At 47.1% G+C, this 11,763-nt stretch overlaps 2 long non-coding RNA genes across 2 annotated transcripts in view; one reads left to right on the forward strand and one right to left on the reverse strand.

Moving 5' to 3' along the window:
* Positions 1 to 5,570, reverse strand: part of LOC131925460 (uncharacterized) — a 45,863-nt gene extending 40,293 nt beyond the window's left edge. Inside the window, exon 1 of the long non-coding RNA XR_009383258.1 lies at positions 5,474 to 5,570. This is a non-coding gene — a long non-coding RNA (uncharacterized LOC131925460). The remainder of the gene's footprint in view (positions 1 to 5,473) is intronic.
* A 641-nt stretch (positions 5,571 to 6,211) lies between these two features.
* On the forward strand, positions 6,212 to 6,947 carry LOC131925604 (uncharacterized). Its single transcript, XR_009383302.1, has 2 exons — positions 6,212 to 6,414; positions 6,529 to 6,947. It is a non-coding gene; the product is annotated as an uncharacterized LOC131925604 (long non-coding RNA).
* The last annotated feature ends 4,816 nt before the right edge of the window (positions 6,948 to 11,763 follow it).

Consider the following 11,763-nt stretch of genomic DNA (forward strand, 5'->3'; position numbering starts at 1 on the left):
TGGTGGAAAGACATATTACTCATGACAAATTTGGAGTTTATCTTTTTTTTTGTGACAATATAAAATCATCAGACAGCTGACCCCAATCTCTAATTCATTAAAGGTAGAAAAGTAGAGGTGAGCCGGGCGGCGGCGGCACACGCCTTTAATCCCAGCACTCGGGAGGCAGAGGCAGGTGGATCTCTGTGCGTTCGAGGCCAGCCTGGTCCACAGAGAGAGTTCCAGGACAGGCTCCAAAGCTACACAGCAGAGTGAGCGAGGCTGGTCACAGAGGCCAGAGCTGAGTGAGGTCAGTCCCCAGTCCTCCCTGGCTCTGCTGAAGACCTTAGAGCAATGGTTCTCAACCTTCCTAATGCTGTGACCCTTTAATACAGTTCCTCATGTGTGGTGACCCCCTCAACAGCTACTTTCTTTTTATTGCTACTTCATAACTATAATGTTGCTACTGTTAGGACTCGGAATGTAAATATCTGGCATGTGACCCCCAAGGGGGTCATGACCCACAGGTTGAGAACTACTGCCCTGGGGAGCTGAGCAATAAGATAGCTACCCCAGAGGCCCTAGGCTCCACCTCAGGCCCATGTGCAGAGAGCTTCCAGTGACTGCTGCCACCCCCCAGGGCACTGCTTCCCAGCAGGATGCACTTAGGTGTGTGTCCTCAGATTAGTCTGCGACACACACTAAGAAGTTGCTCTTTAGTGGGATAGGATGCCACAGACATCTAATCCCAGCACTGGAAAGTAGAGGCAGGCAGCTCTCCTTAAGTCTGAGGTCAGCACAGTCTACATAGCAAGTTCGAAGCCAGCCGTGGCTACAAAGAAAAACCCTGTCTCAGAAGCAAAAAGCAAACAATAGCAAAAACAATACAATCTGCATTTTGTTGCCTGGACATGGTGGTACATGCCTGTACACCCAGTACTCTGGCAGCTCAGGGAAGAGGAGCTGGAGTTTGTGACTAGCCTGGGCTACATAGCAAGGCCTCATCTCCAAAGAAGGGAGGGGCTTTGGGGGATGAGTACCCAAGATAGCTCGGTTCATATAGTACTTGCCATGTAAGCATGAAAATCAAAGATCTGAATTCGATTGCCAGAACCCACATAGAAAATGGCAGGCTTGGTAGCATGTACTTGTCATCCCAGCACTGAGGGGCTGAGTCCGATTCCTGATGTTCACTGACCAAGCCTGCTTGTCAAGTTCCAGGACAGTGGGAGACCCTGCCTCAAAACAGAAAGGTGGACAGTGCCTGAGGATGATACCCAAGGTTGTTTTCTGGCCTCTACAAGCATGTGTCAAGTGCCTGTGCACCTGCACACCTGCATACACATGAGTCCACACAAACACGTTCACATACACACAGAAAATAATGAAGTTTTGATCCTGGTTTCCTAATGGTAGGAAGGATTGAAGCATTCTGGGTAAGACTTTAGGGAAGGCTAAGGTGAGTGTGGGCAAAGGTGCAGGGATGGGAGGCATGGGAGAGGAGAAAGAGACACACAGGCCACAAGCTCAAAGGCCCAGTCGGCATCCATGTGTGAGGCAGACTCTGGGTTCTATCCCTGTTTGTAGGGGAGTCAGGGTAACTGTTTTTTCTACGCGGAATGATGGGGCAGTGAATCCCATGGAGCGCTCGACCTGTTCCTTGAAGTAGATGCTTCTCAAAGCTTGAAAAGAAGAGCTAGCTCTTCCTGGACTCTGATTCGTCTTAGCTGACTGTGTTTCTCTTTTGCTTGGGTTGCTGAGAAACTCAGAGTCGATTAGAAGCCACATCCAGCAGTCTTGTAAATCAGCTTGATGACTGGCTTTGCACTCAGATTCTGACCTGCTGGCTCCCTTATCTAATGTATATCCTGTACTGAAGCATCTAAAATCCCTGGGATAATGTAAGGTAACAGGAAGCATTCTTCTCTTGTTGTCATGACTACATCTACCTACAGTCTTCCTACCATTAACTGTCAGCCTAGATCCAGAAAAGGCCCAGGTCAGATTGCAGCCTTTCTCTCCCTGCTCTTGGTCTTGGCTCCAGGAAGAAACCACTCCAGAACAGACCGGAGGAAAGCAGGGAGCCCATGCGTAGCCTGGTATAGCCGTGATCGGTTTCGCTTCACCTGCTTGTGAACAGCCCTTGATGGAGTGAAGGACATAACAAGCATGACTCCTAGCCACGAGGTATTGGAGAGGTCAGGAGGGCATGGATGGTGATGAGGGCATTGATTGATTCTTCAGTGTTGCACAGAAGTGGAGTATTGCGTGCCCACAAGCAGGAGGGAGGAGGTTTCCTAAGCACCTTGGAAAAAAAAAAAACCAAGCCTTTGATCTGGGCTTTCTGACAATGATGGCTGGAAGGACAGCAGCGTTCTGGGCAGGGAAGATGGCTTGAGGGAAGGCTGAGGTGGACGTGAAGACAGGAGCAGCTGGACGCACAGGCCACAAGCTTGACAGTCTGTAGGGGTGAGCACCGCACATCTGTGTTTGAGGCCTGGGAGAGGAGACTGAGACAGGAGGTGCCCAAGGCTTGTAGTAAGGCTCAGTATAGCCCATGCCACCTGTTAACACCGTCCTTGTGGACCCAGTGGGACCTATCTAGTCAGCCAGGCACACGCTTGGTGCAGGCTCTGAGGCAGAGTCTCAGGACAAAGAAGGCCGACTCCAGAAGGCAGGGAATGGCTAAGCATCAAACATCACCCTTGTGGCTGGAAAAGTCTTTAAAAGGCTTAAATAAGGAAGCAACACAGTTATACTTTGAAAAGTTATTAAACTGAATACTTTCCATGCCCTCCTATATTGAAAAGATAACAAAATACTAACAGTGGTTATCATGAGTACTAAGAATTTGGGTGGGCTGTTGTTGCCACTTTTGGGGTGTTATTGTTTTGAAACAGGGTCTCGCTATGTAGCCCTGGCTGGTGTAGTGTTCACTATGTAGCCTAGGCTAGAACTAAACTCACAGCAATCCTCTTGCATCTGCACTCTAATGTGCTGGAATTACAGGTGTCGGCCACCGTGGCTAGCTCTGAGTGTTTTTAAATTTTCATTGTGTTTTACTTTTACTAAGTTGTTATTAGAATCAAGGAAAGACCAAAATAAACACTTGTTACACTGGCAAGTCTATTGAGAAGTAGTAAGACCAATCAGGGCACCAGCACTGAAAGAAGAGTTAACCTAGGCTGGTAGGGATGGGAAGATGAACGATAGAGTGAATGGACCGGAACCGTCAGGAATACCCATTGCCTGTAGTCATTGCAGTCCTTAGCAAGGCCAAGCACCCCCACCCACCCCCACTTCTGCTCCCTGGGTGCTTTAATGAGGACTGCTGAGGCTAGTGACCTGGATGGCTTTTCAATGGCACCGAGAGCCAAGTCCTCCCACGGAGTCCCAGTGGGACATGGTTAGTGGATCTCAGAGAAGGAACCCAAGCATCAGGAAGAGGTGGTTTCAGCCAAATGAACAGACTGAAATGTTCCAGGGAGCGTGGTTTGACTTCTGGACATTTCAGGCTGAAAACTGAATGGTAATAGACACTCCTGTCACCTGCTCGTCTGCCCCCAGGGGCTTCTGCTATCTTGCTGTACACCACAGGTAGGCTTCTGTTGTTTTTAAGAAGATGTCCCAAGCCCTCCAGAATGACAAGTGGATTCTAAGTCAAGCAATGGGTGGATGTGTGGTCGAAGCCTTAGCTGGAGACCGGGTTTGATCACCAGCTGATCACATCAGCTCCTGAGAAAATCAGCTCTGTGTACTGATGTTGTAAATTGATTTGTAATGCAATAGACAGTATGTTATTCCCTAACATGAAAATGCTCTATAACATATGGGGAGTCGTATATAACTGTGCGTCATTCCTGATGTGACAATACTGTTTTCTTCTAGAAGACAGCACTTGTTTTCACAAGGAATGTATGTTCTGAAGAATGCTCTGGCTGTGACCCAGTGCCTGACACTTGGCTCAGCACCTGGAGCCTAGGGGTTTGGGGCCAGGCATGTTCCCATGAAAATAAGACATGAACAAGTTCAAAGGAGAGCCTTCCACATGATGGGCCAAAATAGACACAGATGTATGCAAATTTATGTTTCAGGTAAAATCTCAAGGGTGCCCATAACTAGAAGGAGAAAATAATCTATAAATTCCATCTCACTTCTGTTCAGAAATTCTGTGTGATTTGATTATGCCCTGTTATAAGCACATTAAGGAATTGTGGATCTTGGCTCCCAAGTGTGAAGTGGAAAATTTGAATATAAAACATACTTATGGAAATGTAAGCCAGTGTTATTTACCAATAACTGTAATCAAGACAAGGTCCTGACCTAATCCATCAGATTTAAGGAGTGAATATGAACTAGGCATGGGGGTGCATCCCAATAATATCAGCACTTGGAAGGCCAGCCTGGGATTGATAGTGAGTTCCAGGCCATCCTGGCTACAGAGTGAGACCCTGTCTAAAAAAAATAAAATAAAATAAAAAGGAGGGGGTCCATAAGGTCAAATGCATGAATGCATAGGTATGACAGCTCTTCCTTGCTGTGGCCATTAGTCAGTACAAAGGAGGCGCTAACTGTGACTGTTCTGTACATACACTTCTCTGTGTGTGGTGCCACACAGAGGTGTGATGTGATCAGCAACAGCAGCATTTGACCACTGAGAAATGCAGAACCTCAAGCCCACCCCAGCCCAAAAGAGCCTAGACACTCCAGAGTTTGGCTCTAAGTCCTCCAGGCGATCCTGATGCTCCTTGGAGGATGTTCAACTCCCCAGGATGGTGCCTGCCCCTGGATGGTGCCTGCCCCTGGATGGTGCCTGCCCCTGGATGGTTTGCACTGGCCATCTTTATGGTTTCTTAAGTTTGCTGAAATGGCTCACCCTTCGTGCTGAATCAACCAAGCTTCTTAACACTGGTTAAACATCTAATACTGCCTAGTTATATCAGCTAGACTAGGGCTGTATTCCCAGACTTACACCAAAGGGACCAGAATGTGCTCAGCATCTTGGCAGTGAGGACACAAAGGGCTCTTCTTAGTCCCAAGTGTGGCAAAAACCCAGAAAGCTGTCACAAGTTTTGATGCTTGGAGATTTCAGAAGAAAAGGCATCCTGTGTACATCATGCAAAGGTCTTTTATCAAAGTAGAAAGCAAAGAATAGACACGGGGTGGCTCTTAAAACCAGAGGTTTAGCCAACATGGAAGGTAGATTGATGGTGTAGCTGTGTGAGAGGGAAAAATAGGATGTGAAGTTTGAGGGCGAGGGAAATCTTCAGAAAAAGAGGTGATGGCGTGCAACTCTGTGAGTATCCTAAAACCACTACCTCCTCATCCGGTTTCAGTACAGCCGATGATACATGCTCTTGATTGGTTGACCCCTCTGACCCCTGAGAAAAGGGTTCAAATGAGCAGGCTCCTGGGAATTGCTGTGTGGTTGGACTGTGGGACCTCAGGTTGGCTTCCTGAGGCAAGAGTACCTTTTCCTGGAGTGAATCCTTACCTCCAATTTGGCAGGTTCCTCTGGGATTCGTGGAAGGGGAAAGTGGATGCAGGGAAGAGAAAAATGATGTCTTGCCTTGAGCACGAGTTGTTTCCAGTTCCCTGTGATGCGCACAAATTTGTTTATGCCGTCAGAGAAGCCGGGGGCCAGCTGCTGCTCCTTCATGAAGGGAAGGCACCTCTCCGGCGCTGACTCCGGCGCTGCCCCAGGGAACGCGGGATGAGCTCAGGGCAGGGTGAAACTCACATCCCGGACGAGGTCCAGGCCCCTCTGCTCACGGATATAATCAGCTTTGATGGGCAGAGGCTGAGGCTGTTTTTCCAATTAGAGCTGTTAGAGGATTCTGGCAGGGACAGCAGTGGGCTTAATTCAACAGACCGGGGACTCATTGAATTAGCGAATGTAGAAGGGATGAGAAGGGCACTAATGGGAGGGAACCTGGGGTAGCAACAGGGGAAGGGGAAGGGAGCAGTGTGGTCAGGGGCATGGGGCAGGCCAGGTAAGGAAGACATCTTTTGGTACTTGCAAGGTAAAGCTGGTGGACACTGTGGGCATCTGGACTCTCAAAGGCCGTTGTTCGGGCTTCTGGACGGTTTTTGGTTTTTGTTTTTGTTGTTTGTGTGTGTGTGTGTGTGTGTGTGTGTGTGTGTGTGTGTGTGTGAGAGAGAGAGAGAGAGAGAGAGAGAGAGAGAGAGAGAGAGAGAGAGAGAGAGAGAGAGAGAGAGAGAGTGCCCTTCCTCCTTCCCAACAACCCGGCAGTTGCTGTTATCTCCTCCTCTTTCCAGAGCCTACGGTTCTAGTTCGCCCAAATGGGCAGCCTTCTGGCTTGACAATAAAGAACAGTAGAAGCCGGACGGTGGTGGCGCATGCCTTTAATCCCAGCACTCGGGAGGCAGAGCCAGGCAGATCTCTGTGAGTTCAAGGCCAGCCTGGTCTACAAAGTGAGTTCCAGGAAAGGCGCAAAACTATATAGAGAAACCCTGTCTTGAAAAACCAGAAAAATAACAGTAGAGAGCAGACCTTGGAGCTTCCGAGTCCACGTCTTCATTTTGCAGGGGAGAAAGCCGTTCGCTAGGAAAATTAAGGAACTTGCCCCGAGACCACCTAACCCTTTAGAGGAAATGTCAACGTTGCAATCCAGCCTCCCACCCCTACGTGGCGCTGTTTCACTATGCTCATGATGATTGTCTTCGGAATCTGTGTGCAGACCCAGGCACTCCTAGCGATTTACATTCCCAACCACCTGAAACCCATTGATTAAAAAGGCAGACTACCAAGCTCAAGTCCACACAGTCTCAACTGCCTGTAGAAGAAAACAAAGGGAAATGGTTGTTGTTTCTGGCCACTGAGATGATTACTATGAATAATATTGTTAATGATCCATCCTAGCAACGACTTTATGTTGATCAAATTGTGAGTCAGCTTCTGTGTTGCTAAGCGACTGTGACATTTTGTAAAACCCTTTGGGAAAATACCTTGACAATCTTTGCTTTTTAAATGTATATTAAAAGCTAGCCGTGGTGGCTCATGCCTAGAGGCTGAGGCAGACGGATCTGTTAGTTTGAGACTACCCAGGGGTACATGGCTCATTTCAGTGCAGCCTGGGATACAGAATGAGAGCCTTCCTCAAAAAGAAAAATGTACATTAAAAAGAGTGGCAAGGGACCTGGGGGGCGGGGGGGCTTGGCAGCTAGAATGCTTACCATGCAAGGAAAAAGACCTGAGTTTGAATCCCAAGAACTAGGGTAAAATCCAGCCGGGGAGCATGTGTCTGTAACCCCAGTGTTCCAACAGCGAGATGGGGAGGTGGAGACAGCAAAACCCCCAGAGGTCTGACTTATACTGTGATGAACATCAAAGAGACTTGCCTCCAAACAAGGTAGAAACAAAGACACATATGAGGTTGTTCTCCAACCTATACACACACATACACTGTGGCATATGAGCATGGACCGACAGACAGACAGACAGACACACAGACACATACACACACACACACACACACCACTAAGATTAAATAAATAAGATTTGCTAGGGATGTAGCTCAGTGGTGGGGTATCTGCCTAACTGGAAAGAGAGGGAGAGAGAGAGAAAATTCTGATTCAAAGTAGCTGGTCAAATAGTCGAACACTTGAAATTATCTTTCCTATACCTCTCAACATCCTACTGAAATAATACAAGGGGTTTTAAAAGGTAATTTTTTATTATTTGTCTAGGAAAAAAATCAAGACACAGATTTTAAAGCTTACCCAGGGAGGTCACATTAAGTAACAGACCCTGAAACTGGTTCTGTGGTCAGCCACTATGGGGACTGTTGTTTCTTTTTTTACTTTTTTTGGCTCTTTGGGGGACCCGCCACCCAGCTCCCAAATAATCACACAGAGGAGATTTATTCTTACTTATGAATAAATTCTTACTTAGATTGGCTTATTTCTAGCCAGCTCTTCTTAACTTAAATTCTCCCATCTACCTTTTGCCTCTGGGCTTCCATCTTTCTCTATTCTGTGTACCTTTCTTTTACTTCTTACTGCGTGGCTGGCTGTGTAGCTGGGTGCTGACCCCTGGTGTCCTCTCTCCTTTTCTTGTTGCTTGATCTCCTCTCAGAGTTCTCCTCCTTTTTATCCTCTCTGCCTGCCAGCCCCGCCTATCCTTTCTCCTGCCTTGCTATTGGCCATTCAGCTCTTTATTAGACCAAGCAGGTGCTTTAGGCAGGCAGAGTAACACAGCTTCACAGAGTTAAACAAATGCAGCATAAAGGAATGCAACACATCTTTGCATCATTAAACAAATGTTCTACAGCATACACGAATGTAACAATCTTCAGTTAATATTCCACAACAGGGGACTGCCACATGCTTTACACTTTTTAATTCTTTTTTTTTTTTCCATTTTTTTTTTTTTTTTTTTTGGTTTTTCGAAACAGGGTTTCTCTGTGTAGCTTTGCGCCTTTCCTGGAACTCACTTGGTAGCCCAGGCTGGCCTCGAACTCACAGAAATCCGCCTGGCTCTGCCTCCCGAGTGCTGGGATTAAAGGCGTGCGCCACCACCGCCCGGCTCCACTTTTTAATTCTTTATTGTACTTTCCGATTTCTCCACAATGGAGCCTGTCAAAACTATTACACAAATTGAACTTCCTGGAGGGCTAGTGGCTGTAAACAACATTCCCCTACTTTGCTCAAATACTGTCTTTACCCGGAGGATTTGAAATGGGATCCTGGAAGAAGAGACGAGTAGGTGAGAGTCCTGATGTCTCTGAAGTCACCAAAAGTTTCGTCCTTCTGTGTGGGATGTAAAAGTTGCCCCCGGTTGACAGTAACCAGCTGCAGGGTTCCTAGGCAGCCGAGGTACTTAAGACTATGCACAACTGGTTACATTTGAAGACAAATATGCCGTTCACACGTGAGAACCTTGAGCCTGTCCAGAACTCACTGTCTTCTCCAAGTGTGAACTACTCATAGCTAAACTTGCCTGTGTCCTACCCTGAGGCATTCCCATCTCTCTTCCAGAGCATTTGGTGGAGGAGGTAAGAGGGTGGAATCCCAAACTGCCCTGCTCACTCAACACCCCAGCACTGTTGCTTATTGGTGGGATATCCTTGGTCGAGTTCATCTTTGAACCTGAAAATGGAAGCAATTCTTCATGGTAGAGTTTGTTATGAGATGAGCCCAATTTGTCCAGGCATGTGGCTCATGCCTGCTCGCCCAACACTTGGAGCCTAAGTCAGGAGGATTGTCTTGAGTTTAAAGTCAGCCTGATCTACCTAGTGAGTACCAGGCCACCTGAGGATACGAGCAAGACCTTGTCATTAGGGATGGGGAGAAAAGGGGAGGGGGAGCGAAAGAAGAACTAAATTCTAGTTAACATGGTACCAAGCATAGGCTGGGTTATCTTTCCCCACTACAACCCCAATGTCACCTTGAGCATCTCCCTTTCCACTCTGTCTAGCATGGTCCCGGATATTTACATACCCAGATCCAAAGAATACATGCCTTACAGGATGATACCATCTCAAAAGGGATCTACTAACCCAGACTTCCCAAGCCCTCCTCCAGGGTCTAGCCTGATACATGTAGTCTTCACCTCTCATCAAGGAAACTTCTCTTTGCAACAGACGGAGATCACTGCAGAAAAGCACAACCAATCAAAATGCAGAGTCATGGAGCCCAGTCCCAATGGATCCATCTACAAAGTTCCCACACCTAAGACTCAGGAAACTTTGGGAAGGGGTTGGGGGTTGTAAGAGTCAAATGATGGGGAATTTGCTGTGAGATGGTATCTCCTAGCAGTAGTAGAAGCTACACCCATAAAATCTCACCAACATGCCTGTCAGGCATGTGTTAAACAAAGACAGCACCAGTGGACATGCCAAGGTGGCTGGAGAAAAGCCCGTGAGGACTCAATCCTACACAGAACTACAGGCAACTGGGGAAAACTGGGAGCAGAAGTGGCCTGTTCCAGGAAGAGCACACTAATTGGTTGTCTGGTACCAAATGGTCAGCCCTGAAGACATGCATACAAGTAACATTATACAGACTAAACAGTTTGTATTCAGGAATATAAATGTACATACATATACATAGATGCATGCGATAACAATTAGTGAAAAAAGAGATCATGAATTTGAAGGAGATGGGGGGGAGTATGTGGGAGGGCTTGGAGGGAGGAAAGGAAAGAGAGAAATGTAATTATATTATAGTCTCAAAAAGAAAAGGAAAACAGAGCCTTAGTTTTTGAAGGAAACACAGAATCAGAAGGAAAAGTAGAGAAACATTGCCCAAGTTGTTTTGACATGCCAGAGAAATGGGAAGGACACCAGAGTCTGTCCTCAAGAAGGTGACCCACAGCTAGATGACACATCCCGGCGTGCAAGAGCTGGAGTCTGCATGCTCGGGTGTTCCTTCAGGCCCTTTCTTGTGGCTATTTTAGCTCAGTGACTTAAGAAGTGACTTTTATTCTCCCCGTCTTAGCCCTTCAATTCTGTCAAACAAACTGGACGCGCTTCTGTTGCCTGGCTACCAGGCAGGTGGTCCCACATGTCAAAGAAAAGCTGCCCAGCCTTAGAAACTGTCCATGGATGTCACCGTGGGAGGACACATAAATATAGACCATCAAGAGATTACTCATTTCTAGCCCAGCCCCTCCACCGTCTCCTCGCTGTGACTCATGGATCAATTAAAGGTGCAGTAATTCAGCATGTCAGGGAGACTGTGCAGAGTGAATGGTTCAAGCCCCCCCTGCTCCCCCATCCCCCCAACCGGCACCCTGATGGGATTCGGGCCTCCCCTGCTGGTATATGAGTTGCCAACTGCTTGTTTCCAGAAAACCAATTAAGAAACCATAAATTGCAATCAACTAGAAAGGTCATTGCGAAAGGCTATAAATACAGTCGGTTCTAAGCCGGGATGGAAATCTGTACTGTGTTCTCTCCTCCGCCCACGATCCTCCAGCTGAGGCTTCCTTTGATCGACTGAGAGAACATCCAGGCCAGGATCAAAAAGGCATTCCCTGGCCTTTCATTCAGCAGTCGTCCCTCTCACATGGCCCTGGGAATTCTTAGCTTCTGGCTGCATTGTTTGTCTTGAGGGGCCCAGCCCCGACTTCCACAAACATTTTCTTCATAATGCAAAAACTTAGAAAATGCTGACAATCGCCACAAGGAAATAATAATTTATAATCCCACCCTTCAAAAACACAAGTATGCAGCAGTGGAGTTGTGCACACTTGTAGTCCCACACTCAGGAGGCTGAGACAGGAGGATCACCAGTCTGAGGCCAGCTGGGGATACACGGTGAGACCCTTTCTAAAGAACAAAGTAAAACCCAGGGAAGGGGGTAGTTAACACTTTAGGATATATTACTTAAGTTCTCTTTGGCTATATGAGTGCATACTTGCTCCTCTTCAGGAACATATTTCAGGAGTGTCATTTAGAAGTTAGCTCTATTCTGTAAGCTGCTTGCTCAGCAGCGCTTACATGGATGCTTTTCTGTGGTAGTCTAATGAAGAGTGATTAATTAGTTACCTTCTCCCATTGTTAAGCATTAGGTAACTTCCAAACTTGCCCTCACATAGAAGACTGCATGCAGGCTTGAAGTTTTCCTCTGCTCATGATTGTTTCCTTCTGATCAATGCTTGAAATGAAATTGCTAAGCTCCTGATCTCTAAGACTGGTTCCTGTTGGCAAACTGCCTTCTGGAGAAGCTGGCCCTGTTTACCCTTATTCGACAGTGTGCTTATGACCATTTCCCCATGCCCTTGTCCCAAACTATTAATGTGGTGATATTGTGTCCCCC

This window comes from Peromyscus eremicus, chromosome 15, assembly GCF_949786415.1.
Source record: "Peromyscus eremicus chromosome 15, PerEre_H2_v1, whole genome shotgun sequence".
NCBI lineage: Eukaryota > Metazoa > Chordata > Mammalia > Rodentia > Cricetidae > Peromyscus > Peromyscus eremicus.